Source organism: Peromyscus leucopus, chromosome 20 (genome assembly GCF_004664715.2).
Source record: "Peromyscus leucopus breed LL Stock chromosome 20, UCI_PerLeu_2.1, whole genome shotgun sequence".
NCBI lineage: Eukaryota > Metazoa > Chordata > Mammalia > Rodentia > Cricetidae > Peromyscus > Peromyscus leucopus.
In genome coordinates this window covers 20,820,629-20,833,530 of record NC_051080.1, presented here as the reverse complement: position 1 = coordinate 20,833,530, position 12,902 = coordinate 20,820,629, and the positions used below count along the sequence as shown (strand labels likewise).

General features: G+C 54.7%; 1 protein-coding gene across 1 annotated transcript in view; it reads right to left on the bottom strand.

The window, feature by feature from the left end:
• Scube1 (signal peptide, CUB domain and EGF like domain containing 1) overlaps positions 1–12,902 on the bottom strand; it is a 124,896-nt gene that overhangs the window by 56,303 nt on the left and 55,691 nt on the right.

The following is a 12,902-nucleotide window of genomic DNA, read 5'->3' as shown; positions in this document are numbered from 1 at the left end:
GGATCTCTAGGCAAAGAGTGTAACTGTGACCCTGTGTGCTGTACATGGACCCTCAGTAACATAGGACATGTTTAAAAGGCTAAGTCTCTTGGGCTGGTTGTGTGACTCAGTGAACTTCGGCTAGCATGAGGGCAGCCGTGGTCACCTAGGGCCTTCCCAGCACCATAAAAAAGGAAAAAGAAAGAAATGGCAGTCTAAAGTTAATTCACAAGTGGAAATGAAAGACGGCTTTGCCCAGCACCAGGCTTCACCTGATCACGCTCTTCTTTCCCCCGACCCTTCGATTTGCTCATTAATTCAAGCCAAGCTGCCATACCAATGCAGAGCATCACCAACTGAGCCATGGGCAGACAGTTAAGGCACCCAAGGCATTGAAGGAAGTGCCCACCACCCCCTCTCCTCTCCTCAATTTCCAACAGCACCTGAGCCCGGGAGCAGTGACAGAGTTGTGATAACCGCTGTCCAATAGTCACCAGGAGGGAGCTAACCTGTGGCCACAGCCTATTTCTGTACAAACACCTCAGCTGGTTACCAGTAACCAGGGTTGCCACTATGAGCCCACCTGGCACTCTGGCACGTAGCTTCATTCACAGAGTCCCTGTGAAGAAAGTCAAGCAGACGTGGGAGTGAGTCTCGCTTCCTCATAAGCTGTGTGCCTTGGAGACCACTCCCCCGCACCCCCAGACGGTTTCTCTGTGTAGCTTTGCGCCTTTCCTGGAACTCACTTGGTAGCCTAGGCTGGCCTTGAACTCACAGAGATCCGCCTGGCTCTGCCTCCCGAGTGCTGGGATTAAAGGCGTGTGCCACCACCGCCCAGCGGAGACCACTCTTTTAACTTCTCCAAGCCTCACCTGTAAACATGCACAAGACCCTTAGCCTTGAGGATTAGGTGGAAACATTCCCTGAAGCCACATCCAGGAAGATGCCAGGTGCTTGGCATGCATTCAACAGGCCGAGTACCTCTGTGGACCCTGGCTCCTGATGGCAGGGCCTGTTCCTGCAGATCTGAGGGAGGCATCTCCCCAGTGGGTGCTGGCTGGTAGAGCACTCTTCAGAGGTGGCTTCAGGATAGGAGCTTCCTTGGCCATCTGAACACACTTAGTTTCCTGGGACACCCTGCCTGTCTAGAGTCTGACTGCTAAGCAGCCCCCTGGACTCAGAATGGGAACCGCCGGTGGGCAGCCCAGAGCCGAGGCCACGCTTAGAATGGGAACAGTCGGTGGGCAGCCCAGAGCCGAGGCCACGCTTTTCTCCCTACTTAATGTGGCCACTTCTGTGGCTCTCTAGTGTTTCAGCTGTGATTCGACTTTTGGTCCCCTGTCCCCTGTCCATTCTCCCAAGGTCCACAATCCCAAACTGTCTGCTGTTTTCCCTGACTTCTTCCTGGTTCCTTCCTCTTGTCTTCCATAGATGACTTCCTAAGACCATCTCTAATTCTATCAATTCCATAACCCCCCTGATCCCCAGGCTATCCTCCAGGCCACACTGATTTCCCAGAGCTGCCTCAGATTGCCTCTGATCAATGCCCTAAAGTACCTGCTTTTTCTTCCTAGGCATGGAAGAGCCCATGGGCCCTGTTTCGCTCAGCTTGTGTGAGGCAAAGAAAAGGAGATTGAATTTCCATTTCTAGTCAAAGAATTGCAACTTCTGAGAAGCCCTGCACATCACCAGACAGCCAGGAATTCGTCCCTGCAGAGCTGATGCAGCCCTGAACCCGGACCACAGATTCCCAAGCTTTGGAAACTGCTACACCCTCTCCTCTGAGGATCTGTTAGCACCGAGTCTTTAGAGTCTCCAGACTTCAGTCATGATCCAAGGGCTCATATACCCCGGAGAGACTCTGGGGGAGTGGTCCAGCCCCACTGTGACTATAACAGCCGATGGTCAGCAGTGGGGCCACAGGAAGGGGACAGGGAACGCCGGAGCTGGTCTCAAGGGTGCAGCCAGAAGATTCCTAAACTTTCTCTTAGTCTGCTCCACAACACACTCTCTCTCTCTCTCTCTCTCTCTCTCTCTCTCTCTCTCTCTCTCTCTCTCTCTCTCTCTGTGTGTGTGTGTGTGTGAAAGGCCTCTGTCCCCGTTGTAACCTTGAGGCAGAGCCAAGGCTCCCGAGCATAGCCTCCCATCTCAGGCTCCCATACCAAGCCCTCTGCAGGTACGCTGTAGCCTTGGTTCCTCTCTGTCAGGATCCAGAGATACATGCTTCCCACAAAGGGTAGGGACAGGCTGAGGGCATTAGTGCAGCTGAACTCAGGTCCTCTTTATGTTCCTAACAGTTAATACAGTTGTTGTATTTAAACATAACAGCTTAAAATGTACCACATGCAAACATAATGATCTTCACCAAAAACTGTATTTTTAAAACAAGGAGAAACATGGGCTTGAGAGGCATGCCCTTGCAGTAGACATGCAAGGCACTAGGCATCGGCTACTCCTGTCTCATGAGTGTGACTTGGACTGTAGATTGGAAGCTTCTCCCCAGCCTCTGTGGCCTCTGCCAGGCTGCTCTGCCAGCTTCCAGCCATAGATTGCTTCCTCCACCAACCTGTGGACCTCTCAAACAGGCCTCAGTCACTCATGCTGAGCCCGTGCATACTCAGCCCCAGGCCCAGGGCCCAGCTGGGGTGGCACAGCATAGCTTCTGTGCCTCAGGACTGCGAGTCTTGCTTCTCTGTCCTCCCGCAGACCTCTGCCTGGACCACATCTGCTCCTGAGAGGGCTGCAAACCACACGCTTTCTAGCACACCTCCCTAGGTGAAGGTATGGGAGCCACATGTACCAAGTTCAGAGAAAGCTTGCTTGTTTCAACTACAGAGGAGTTGAAAGAATTTCAGTCATTCCCAGAAGTCCCGGTTTTCTCATGCCTGGTGCCCGCCAGCCCAGGCTGCCCGCCAGGTCGAAGCTAATCTGATCTGATCCATCCAAATCCAATTACGCTCTGCAAACTTGGGCTGAGTGTCTCCTCCGTGCTGGACCAGGCCGGGCGCAATGGGGAGACAAGGCCCTTAGCTGCCACATCGATCACCAGGGCCGCAACACAACTGCCACATGCTATTATGACTGTGGGCAGCTTACCTCACTTCTGAGCCCCAGCTCCACCTGATGGGCAGGATTAGACGGCCATGGGTCCTGCTTCCAAGGTGAGACAAGTGACGACCAAGCTGTGCTTGGACCTCAACCCAGGCAGGAGGGAGCCATGGAAGGCTCCAGAGGGGTGACGTGCATGTGCCAGGGGGACCTCTGCCTGCTTTAGAGGGATAAGGATTCAAGCCAGGAACAAGGGGAAAGCTGTCACAGTACCTTGAGAGAAATGAGGAAGCAGTTGGGAGGGCAGAGGCTTATTTGGGACATCTTTTATAGCCTCCTCCTAGAGTTTTCCAGAAGATGGGACGTGCGACGGAAGCCCTTACCATATTCCATTTGCTCTTGACAGGATTGAGAAGGGGGTATGCCTGCTTTACAGACCACGCATGGAAGCGGGTCAGCATGGGGGAAGATGTGTCTGGCCACACCTGGCCCAGTGCCTCTTCCCATGGCCTTGCCTGGATCCTTTGACAGGCACCATGGTGCTTTCCTACCAGGGCTTCCTCCCATAGGCCAGCTGTCGGTCTAGGAGACGGTCCCATGTGTGTGGAGATATGACAGCCACATTAGTGTGAATGTCACCTTCCCTCAACGCAGGTCTGGCATCCTCGCCCAAGTCAGAGTTGGAGTGTGTGCCTCCCGGGGGTCACTGCTATGACAACTTCATCAAAATATCACTCTCTGAGTCCTTGTCCTTCAAACACAGAGGAGAACAATGGCCCTGCTCCACCCCCCCCAACCCCCTCCAACTCGGAAGGCGGGACCTTAGGGGGTGTCCATAGTCTAGAACTGCCCCAGCCTATCAGGGAAAAACAAACCTAGCTCATGTCCTTGGAAGAACCCCTGAGAAGCCACATGAAGGGAGGTGCAGACTGAGCTGGGAAGAGAGTATGATAATGAGGATCCCTGGGGTAACTGCCGGGGCTCAAGTTTTGTGTCAACCTATAAATATGTCATCCTGTCAGTTCTCCAGGCCAACCTTAGAGGGATGCAAGCTGGGGTACCACATGCCTTTTGGAGACAGGCGCACAGAGGCATGCACAGGCCAGGGTACCACATGCCCTTCAGAGACAGGCACACAGAGGCACGCACAGGCCGATAACTTGACTAGGGTGAAGGGCTGGACCACGGGACAACACAGAAGCCAAAGGAGATGGTATAGCCGCTCTGGGCTGTCCAGCTCTCTCTGGATGACGACAGCCAGAGCCACTTATTCCCCATGGGCAGTTTGCACAAACCACCCAGGAGCTGTGCGCTGAGAATGTCGCAACTCCAGCAACAGGGACGCGGTGGCTCATGAGAGGCGGGGGCCCTTGCCCCAGGTCTCCAGTGGCCATTATAATGCTCACTTCCCATCCCATCAGCCTGGTCTCTGACTGGCAACATTGGTCCCCCACCTTCCTTCTCGCCTCCCCTCTATCTCATCTGGAACATACAGGGCACAGAGATGCTCTTTCTGGGGCTCTTAGGGTCTTAGGTCCCAGCTGGGTATGTGACTGAGCACAGAGGCCAGCTCACTGTCCCTTCTGCCTGGGAAGCACCCTGTTCCTCCTACAGGGCTCAGTGCAGCCCCCCTCTCCCCCAAAGCCTCAAAAAAGGACAGCCCCTGGGCTCTTTGGGATACTGATCTGCCCCCTCAGTGGCCACTGCCTACTGAGACTATTCCTGTCTCTCTCTGTGCTGGATGAGACAGGGCTTAGACTTTGGACAGTTCAGGACCCCCACTCCCACCCCCCACCGCCGGGTGTGCCCTGGCCTGTCCCATCTCCTGGATTCTGGGAAAGCTGCCTCCAAGAAACAGGGCACTCTTCACAGACAGTTGGGAAGACAGATCTGAGGTGTCTGCAGACACATGTGGACAGATGTATGCCGAGTTACCAAGGAGGATCTGTGTGGCAGAGGCGGGTGATGTGACCCCATGCCTCACTGCAGCTTCTTTGCTAGTGTGCTCTTAGGACTTGGTCAGTGTCTCACCTGTGAACAGAAGGCTTTGAGGCCCCCTTTTTAAAAGAGTGCTGAAGGACATGGAAAGTGTCACTTTGGGGCAGCCTCCTGTCAGCCCTTCTGAGAGGTAGGCGGCCACCCTTCCTTCCTCCTCACTTCTTGAAGTTCTTAGGCTGGTCACTAGGTGTCACCACAACCGAGTTGAAGCCTCTCCGAGGACCTAGCAGTGGCTTTGGAGAAAGTCTGGCTGTGAGATGGACTAAGACCTAAGACTGGGCTGGCCTCCGGCCCACTGGGCCACGAGTCACTCACTTTCTCCAAGCAAACAGCCACATGGTATAGCCAGCCAGACTGGATTTCAGATAAATGGTAAGTGCTTCCTAATTGTATGTCCCAAATGTGGCACAGGTCATGTTTACATGTAAAACAGTACCCATTCTGTTTTAACTCATCAACCTTATCCCTTCCCACAGGATCCCTAAAGGGAGTCACATGGTGGGGGCAGGCTGTCTCATGCCATGCTTAGCTGGCCCCCGGACACGATGCAGAAAGATTCCAGGCCGCTAGCTGTGGATGTCCTTCTCAGGGTAGCTTTGGTCTTACCAGATCCTGGGAGGACACCTGGAATGCTGCCTCTCTGTGTCCCCAAGGATACTCCCACCATTTAGTCTAATCTAAAGGTGGTGCTTAGTAAAAACAGGCGTTCGTGCACAGTGCCATGCAGAGGTGGACTGGGATCGGGAGAGCGGGATGGGGAAGGGTGGAGGGTGGGGTAAGAGTCCGGAAGTGTCTCCTGGAGAAGCCAGCTTACATGAGAAAGGCTGGGCAAACGAGGCCGAGGGACTCTTGTATTTCTGGCAGATGAACTATGGGGGCAGACCCTTTGGGAGGGATCTGGTGGGGTTGGAAGATCAGCTGACCTGATGGCCACAGTGTCTGGTGTAAGTCCTGACTGAACCAGAGACCCATGGGGAAGTAAGTGCTGGGTGTCCCTGGGTGGCCTCTCTAGGCTGTGCTCTGCTCACGGAACAGGAAAGCACTTTATAAATCAAAGCCGCCACGCAGCCCAGACATCTGAGAAGGTTCTCTAGGGAGCAATGGTCAGAGCAGACAGGAGCTCCAGACAGAGGGAGCCGTGTGAGGAGACAGGGCCACGGAGTGGCAGGATTTTGGCAGGGGTGGATTTGTGGCAAGGACGGGCCATGGAGATCTGAGTTAGAATGCTGTGGGGAGCTGGGGGAAGGTCGAGTGGGGAAGGACGTGGTCACGGGCTGGATGTGTGAAGGCTCAGGGAGAGCTGGTAACAGCTGCACTCACCTGGCCAGAGGTCAGCAGCTGGCAGCCCTGACCTGGGCAGAGGGCAGGATGCACGGCAAGGCTGGGGTTCTCTGTGTTTCAGGGGCCTAGGCGGCACAGTACCCTCTGCTCTTGCCCCCCCCCTTCCTCCCTTCCCCGTCTGCCTGTTTGTTAGGTATGTGGTCAAGCTGCCAGGCCTGAGTTCAGAGCCAGTCTCTGCTAATGGCCAGAACCCTACATCCCACCAATGGGATAGCAGGACCCCATAGATGACCCTCAGGAGCCATCAAAATCCAGGCCCAGTGCCAGGCCCAGCCATCCTCAGCTGGAAGCTTTCTGGCTGTCTATGATGCATGTGCTGGTGACCCAGTGCTGGGGAGCCCAGGGATGGACACTTCCTGAGGGACACAGTTTGTGCACACAACCTCGTTCTCATCCCCGGACCAATTCTGACATGTGCTTCACTTTCACAGCGAGAAACCAAGGCTTGAGGACTGATCACTGAGAAGGGGCCTCGGGCCAGGTGGATGGACCATCTCTCGTCTTGTTCCCTCTGGGCTGCGGCTCACCTTCTACCTTTCACTACCCATTCCTGAAAGCCCCCAAGGGCCGACAGCCTTGTGGAAAGATCCCCCCGCCAGCCTTGAGAAGTCGGCCCTGTGGTGCCCTTGGCGCCGGCTTGAGGCCAGGCCAGGAGAAGTACGTGAAGCTGGCTTACCAGCCAGAGGAGTTGTTTATGGGGTGGGAGGCTCATAAAAAATAATGGGATGGATTTATTGTCCCCGCCTTGAGGGCCATTCCAGACCGCACAGGGCCAGGCCAGGCCTCTTCCAGTAGCACCATAAATCTCCACGCTAAGTGCCAGGGATGTCCGTCCTCCCGCCCACCTGGTCTACAGCAGACAAGGAGTTCGAGGAGCCTGCAACCCTACATGGCCTGTCCCAGCCCCCCATAGTCGGTGATGGAAGGCCTTCAAAGGGGGCGCTGCGGTGGGGCCCCTGGAGCGCAGGCCTGGCTTGCTTCCCAAGATGTGAGAATCGTATCTGGGGAACCACTGACGGGAGGCCAACAGCCATGCACACTCACGGGATGCTAAGCCGTGACTTGGCTGGGGACTCTCGCGAGGGACAGGGCGGCTCTGTCTGTGGGCTTACTCACTGGAATTTGGAAGTGAGAAAGAAAGAGTTGGCCATGGTATCAGAAATCTACCCCATCTTTAAGTCCCCCTCAACCCCTCCCCCCACCCTGCCGCACGCGCGCGCACACACACACACACACACACACACACACACACACACACACACACCACAGTACTGCACAGGAAGAGAAGCCATTTCCCACCCAGGGACACGGTGGCACTTATCTGAGGCACTTCGCAGGGTGGCTGTGAGCATCAGGGCAATCCCCAGTGGAAAGCCACCGTAACGTTTAAGGGATCAGAGCTGGGCCTGGCTAGGGCTCATGTGGCTGAGGCAGGGTGAGAGAGGCCAAGTGTCCAGTCAGCCTTCAGGACGAGGTTAAAGGAGAGCAGGAGAGGCCGAGCCAAAGACAAAGGTGGAAGACTGGAGGACCAGCCTGGGGGGTGGGGGAGTGGGAAGAGGCAGGGGGGCCCTGGACGGAGTTAGTGTTGGGATATTAGCTCAGAGACTGCACTGACGGCAATCCCTGCCCCAAATTCCTATACCCCAAAGGTGGCCTTTGCCAAGCAGCTCCCAGCCAGGCCTGACTCCACTGTGAGCTCGGATCCCAGAAGTGGCGTGATCTTGGCTTTTCCCACTGCTCTGACCACGGCCGACTCAGGGGGGCATGCCAGGCAGGGCCCTGCTTCCATGCCTCAGGAGTCTGGATATTGGTTGGAGGGAACATTTCATTCCTAATCCACACTAAAATGGGACCCCGACCACAACAGTATAAGAAAGGAGTGGGGTCTTTATGAAGGATTAGGCTGGTAGGTCTCAGGGGTGAGGTGAATGCCCTCAGAAATAGGCACAGGCAATAGCTCGGCCCTTTGACCCCTGCCTTTTGTTACATTTGGACTCAGAAAGAGGCAACATCTGTGAAGCAGAGATGTCCTCACCAGATGTGGAACGTTCTGGAGCTGGTCTTTCAGTTTCATAGCCTCCAGAACAGAACAGAAATACTCCCGAGCCGTTATAACAGCAAGAAGGGACCAAAACAGCTCACAATCTTCTTTGCTGTGGGCTGACTGACGAGAGAGTGAGCAAATGCGTGGGTGAGCGCTCCCCTGCTCCCACACCCCACCCCATGCCCAGGCCTTGTGATGCAACTGCCCCTGCGCATGGTCTGGGGGGCACCTGCTTTGGATCTGCTCCTCCTGCAAGCCCATGGTCTGGGGAGGATGTACCCAGGTACAAAGATGGGGGCCTTTTAAGTGTCGTGCCACAGAGGTGGGGCAGAGGAACTAGGGTACTGTAGGGTCACTGAAGTGCCTAGCAGATGACAAGTAGAATCTTGCTGCTTCTGCCCCCCAAGGACACACACGGGGAGGTCTGAGACTCCACGGTGTCCTAGGATCCTGACCTCCAATGAGATCCCAGAGCCTCAAGGCTTTTTCCCTCCTTCATTCAGACCCTTTCAGACCCCAGCAGAGGCCGGGCCTGAACCAGCCACTGAGGAGAAGGAGGGCAGGTGCTCTCTCTGTACACACCATTCTCCAGGACCCTTAACCACAGATTCTGATGGGACTTGGCATTTTCAGCTCCTAAAAATGTAGGAAATCGGCTGTTCTGTATAAGGCCCTGGGCCATATCTAGAAAAAAAAAAAAAAAAAAAGCAGACTGACCCTGTCATTCAGGCCCCACTGACTCCCAGTCAGTCTATTCTGTAAAGAGAACAAAGCTCTGCCTTGTTCAGAAGCACCCGCCACTGAAACATTCAGCACCTCGGTGAGGACGTGAGTCACAGGCCGGTCCCAAGTGCAAAGCTGAGGGAGGCTGGCTCTCCTGAAGGCCTGCTGACCCTTCTCACACCTGCCTGGCCACCTGGTCACCTTCTCCCCAGCCACTCCCAGTGACCTTCCCCTCCGCACCCTGTCACTTCCCGGTCAGTGGTCAGCTCCCTCCGCCATTCTCCCGTCACCTCTCCCTCAGCCATCTTCCTGCTCCGTCTCCCTTGGCCTTGCTTTTTATCAACTTCCCACAGGCACTCTGTTCTGTCCCCTCAAACATCCCGTCACATCTGTCACGCCTCCTCCGTCAGACATCCCCCCCCTTCCCGTCACCTCCTCTCCCGTCACCTCCTCCAGATTGTCTCTGCCTGTCCCATCACCTTCTCCTCAGCTATTGTCTCGGCCTGTCCTGTCACCTTCCCGTCAGCCACCTTCTTGTCTCCTCTCTCCCATTCAGCCATTTTCTTGTCATCGTCCCCATTCGTCACCTCGTCACTTTCTCCTCCTCAGCCATCTTCCTGTCACTTCTTTATTAATCAGCCCCTTTTAACGCTCCACCTGACTCTTGTCACCCCCCCATCTCCCCATCAACTTCCCTCAGCATCCCCTGTCGCTTCACCTTCCCTCAGCCATCCCCCTGTCTGTCTGTCACCTTCCCCTCAGCCATCCCCCTGTCTGTCTGTCACCTTCCCCTCAGCCATCCCTCCCCCCCGTCTGTCTGTCACCTTCCCCTCCCCCTTCATGGTTTTTTCTGTCCCTTCCCCTCAGCCATACTCCTGTCACTTCCCTGTCAGGTATCCTACCACCCCCCCCCCTGTCATGTCCCTTTCACCTTCCCCTCGGCCATCCTATCAACCCCCTCTCCACGTCCCTCCCTGCCACCTTCTCCCAAGCCATCCTGCTCATGGGACCTGTGGGGTGTCTGGGAGTGTGACGGCCCAACTCCCCGCTTGCTTCATCTCCGTGCCCCCCTCAAGATGGACGGTGATCTTACATTAGAAATGTGGCTCCCACATCCACGCCTCAAGACCGAGTTGGCAAACTCCAAACTCCTGCTACACCGTTTCTTGTCTCCCTTGGTTCTGCCAGTTTGGAGAGCGGGCAGTCTTTAGACTCCTCCGGGGCCACCCTCTCCAACAGGCAATGGAACCTGCAGTCGGGATCTTAGGGGTTAAAGAACACCGGGGAATGGAGAGAAGGCCGGGCTGGACGATGGCGCTGCCGCTGCTGGACCTAACAGTGGAAGAGGGTGGCGGCCCCTGGGACAAGGGAGGCAGTGGACTCGCAGTCTAGACCGGGCTGGAGGCAACTCAAAAGCAGTCACGCAAAGGAACATCAGGCCCAGGGCAGGGTGAGAGCAATCCCCTCTAGTGAGGCTGCACGGTGCACACATGAGTGTAAACACTGATACCCACTCTGCCAGGCTCTGGTCCCCTTGACCAGATGGCACTGGAGGACAGGGGTGTCTGAGGACCCTCCTTGACACTCTTCTGGACAAGTGACAGAGAAATCTGTGTAACAGCTAGCCAGTGGTTCTGAGGCTTTGTCTTCAGAGGCTGTTTTAGGCTCAGCTGCCATTGGTCCATGGCCAGATGGCCCCAACAGCCCCTTGTTATCTCATTCCCACCACAGACTCTTCTTCCCCCCCCCAAGTCTCCTTCCTTACCCCACCCACACTGTGGTAGCCCTCAGTCCGTACGTGACTGCTCATCCCTTCTCTAGTTAGCTACCAGCTCTCAGAGGCTTCACAAGCCCCTTGCTCCATAGGTCCCCAGGGCCAGACTAACCTCAGTGCCCTCCGTTTGACTAGTCTATGGCCCCTCGGATCTATTCCTCTGTGCATGTGCCAATCAAGCAGCATATCACACCCACGCCTGCACACATGTGGGTACCACAGTCCCAACACCGGCTGCTAGCATGTTGGGTAAAGAAATGGTTCCCCTCTTTTGATCTCCATTGCTTTCTACCTAAAAGAGAAGTGGGAAACCATGGGCCAAATGCCAAGGAGGCAGTCATGACTTGAACTCAGATCCCTTGGGTTCTTGTCTTGTCGCTGCTCCTAAGGGCCAGAACCCTTGGACCCGGTCTTTACATGAGGCTCTGAACTTCTCACCCCTGTCTGTGCCATGGAGTGGCTAGTGTCCATCTCATAAGGCTCAAGGGCTTAACACTGGCAGTGTCACCTCAAGGCTAAGGTCAAATGAAGAACCACTGGAGACCGTCTTGGTTTTTCCCTGGATGACCGAGTTAACACCCACCACTCTGCTACAATTACGAATAGTGACTCCTTCCTTAGACGCGCACAGGCTTGGGCAGTAAACGATGGAGTCTTCTAAGTCATTCTTCTGGCATGTCAGTGCCTGGCAGAGAGTAGAGTTGTTCTTAAAATGCAAATTCTTTTTTATCACGTGTTTGCGTGCGTGTGTACATATGCCACAGCATATGTGTGGAGGTCAAAGGTCAACTTGTGGAAGCCTGTTCTCTCTTCTTTCAACTAGGTGGGTCCCAGGAGTCTGTCTCCGGTCATTAGACGGGGCTCGCTAGTAGGAACCTTGACTTGCTGAGCTATCTTGCTGGCCCCAAATACAAATTCTTGATTCCAATCTGCACTAACCAAAGGCGCGTGTGCGAACACACACACACACACACACACACACACACACACACACACACACACAGTGCCAGTGCTCACTTCCTGGCTTGGTATTACACTCTAGTGACCTAAGATGCTGCTTTTGGGGAAAACTGGGTGGAGGGTACCTCTGCCTCTCTTTAAGACTTTTTTTAAAAAGCTTTTATGAATCTAGAATGACTTCAAAACAAAAAGTCATTAAAATCCCTATTATTTTGTCTCGAGTTGTATTGGGGGTATTTTACTTCTCCAAAGTTCCAGATAAAATAAACAGATCTCCAGATGCTTCTGGTGTGGCTTACTAAGGACAACAACCAAGTGTAACTTAACCCAAGGTCATTTTCATACAACCTGACCCTCTGAGACACAACTGTATCCAGAAACTGTGAGCAGTTTCTGTGAGAAATTGTCAATGGCAATTCCAGAGCTGACGGTGCCTTCTAAACAAGCTGAGAGTCCCTTAGCCTCTGACCTGGACTCCTATATGACTGAAATCATGGCCCCTGACCCTGAGAGTCAGACCTGTCGCAGGTCAGTGGCACATGACAGCCAGCAACAGCGGCATCAAAAGACACCCGTTCACTGGGTACCCAGGGATTTGGAGACGTTCAGCTTGGGGACAAATAGGAATCATGTTTTCTGTCTGTAGTAGCAGCCATTGTCTGTATAACTGAGTTCACAGCAAAAACTGCAAAGTGTAGAGGGGAGGGTGGGAGGAGGGGCGAAGTGTCAGGTGGGGAGGGTGTCTGCTACACCAGGACTCCTCCTGAGTCCTGTGGACCTGGGTCAGCCATTGAGAAGGACTCCTGGAACCTTCTGTATTGCCTGCTTCTCTGCACCAGCCAGCTCTCAGGAGCCCAAGCCTTGAATGGCGGAGACTCTCCCTCAACGACCATGGCGTGAACATGTGGCCCCGAGTCCTAGGTGAGTGCCAGGGACAGAAGACACTGGGGTCCTTTGCCTTCATTTACACATGTGCTTAAGCATATGCAGAAGATGCTCAGCCAGATGTGGAATGGTTTTAGGTCGGCTCCATGT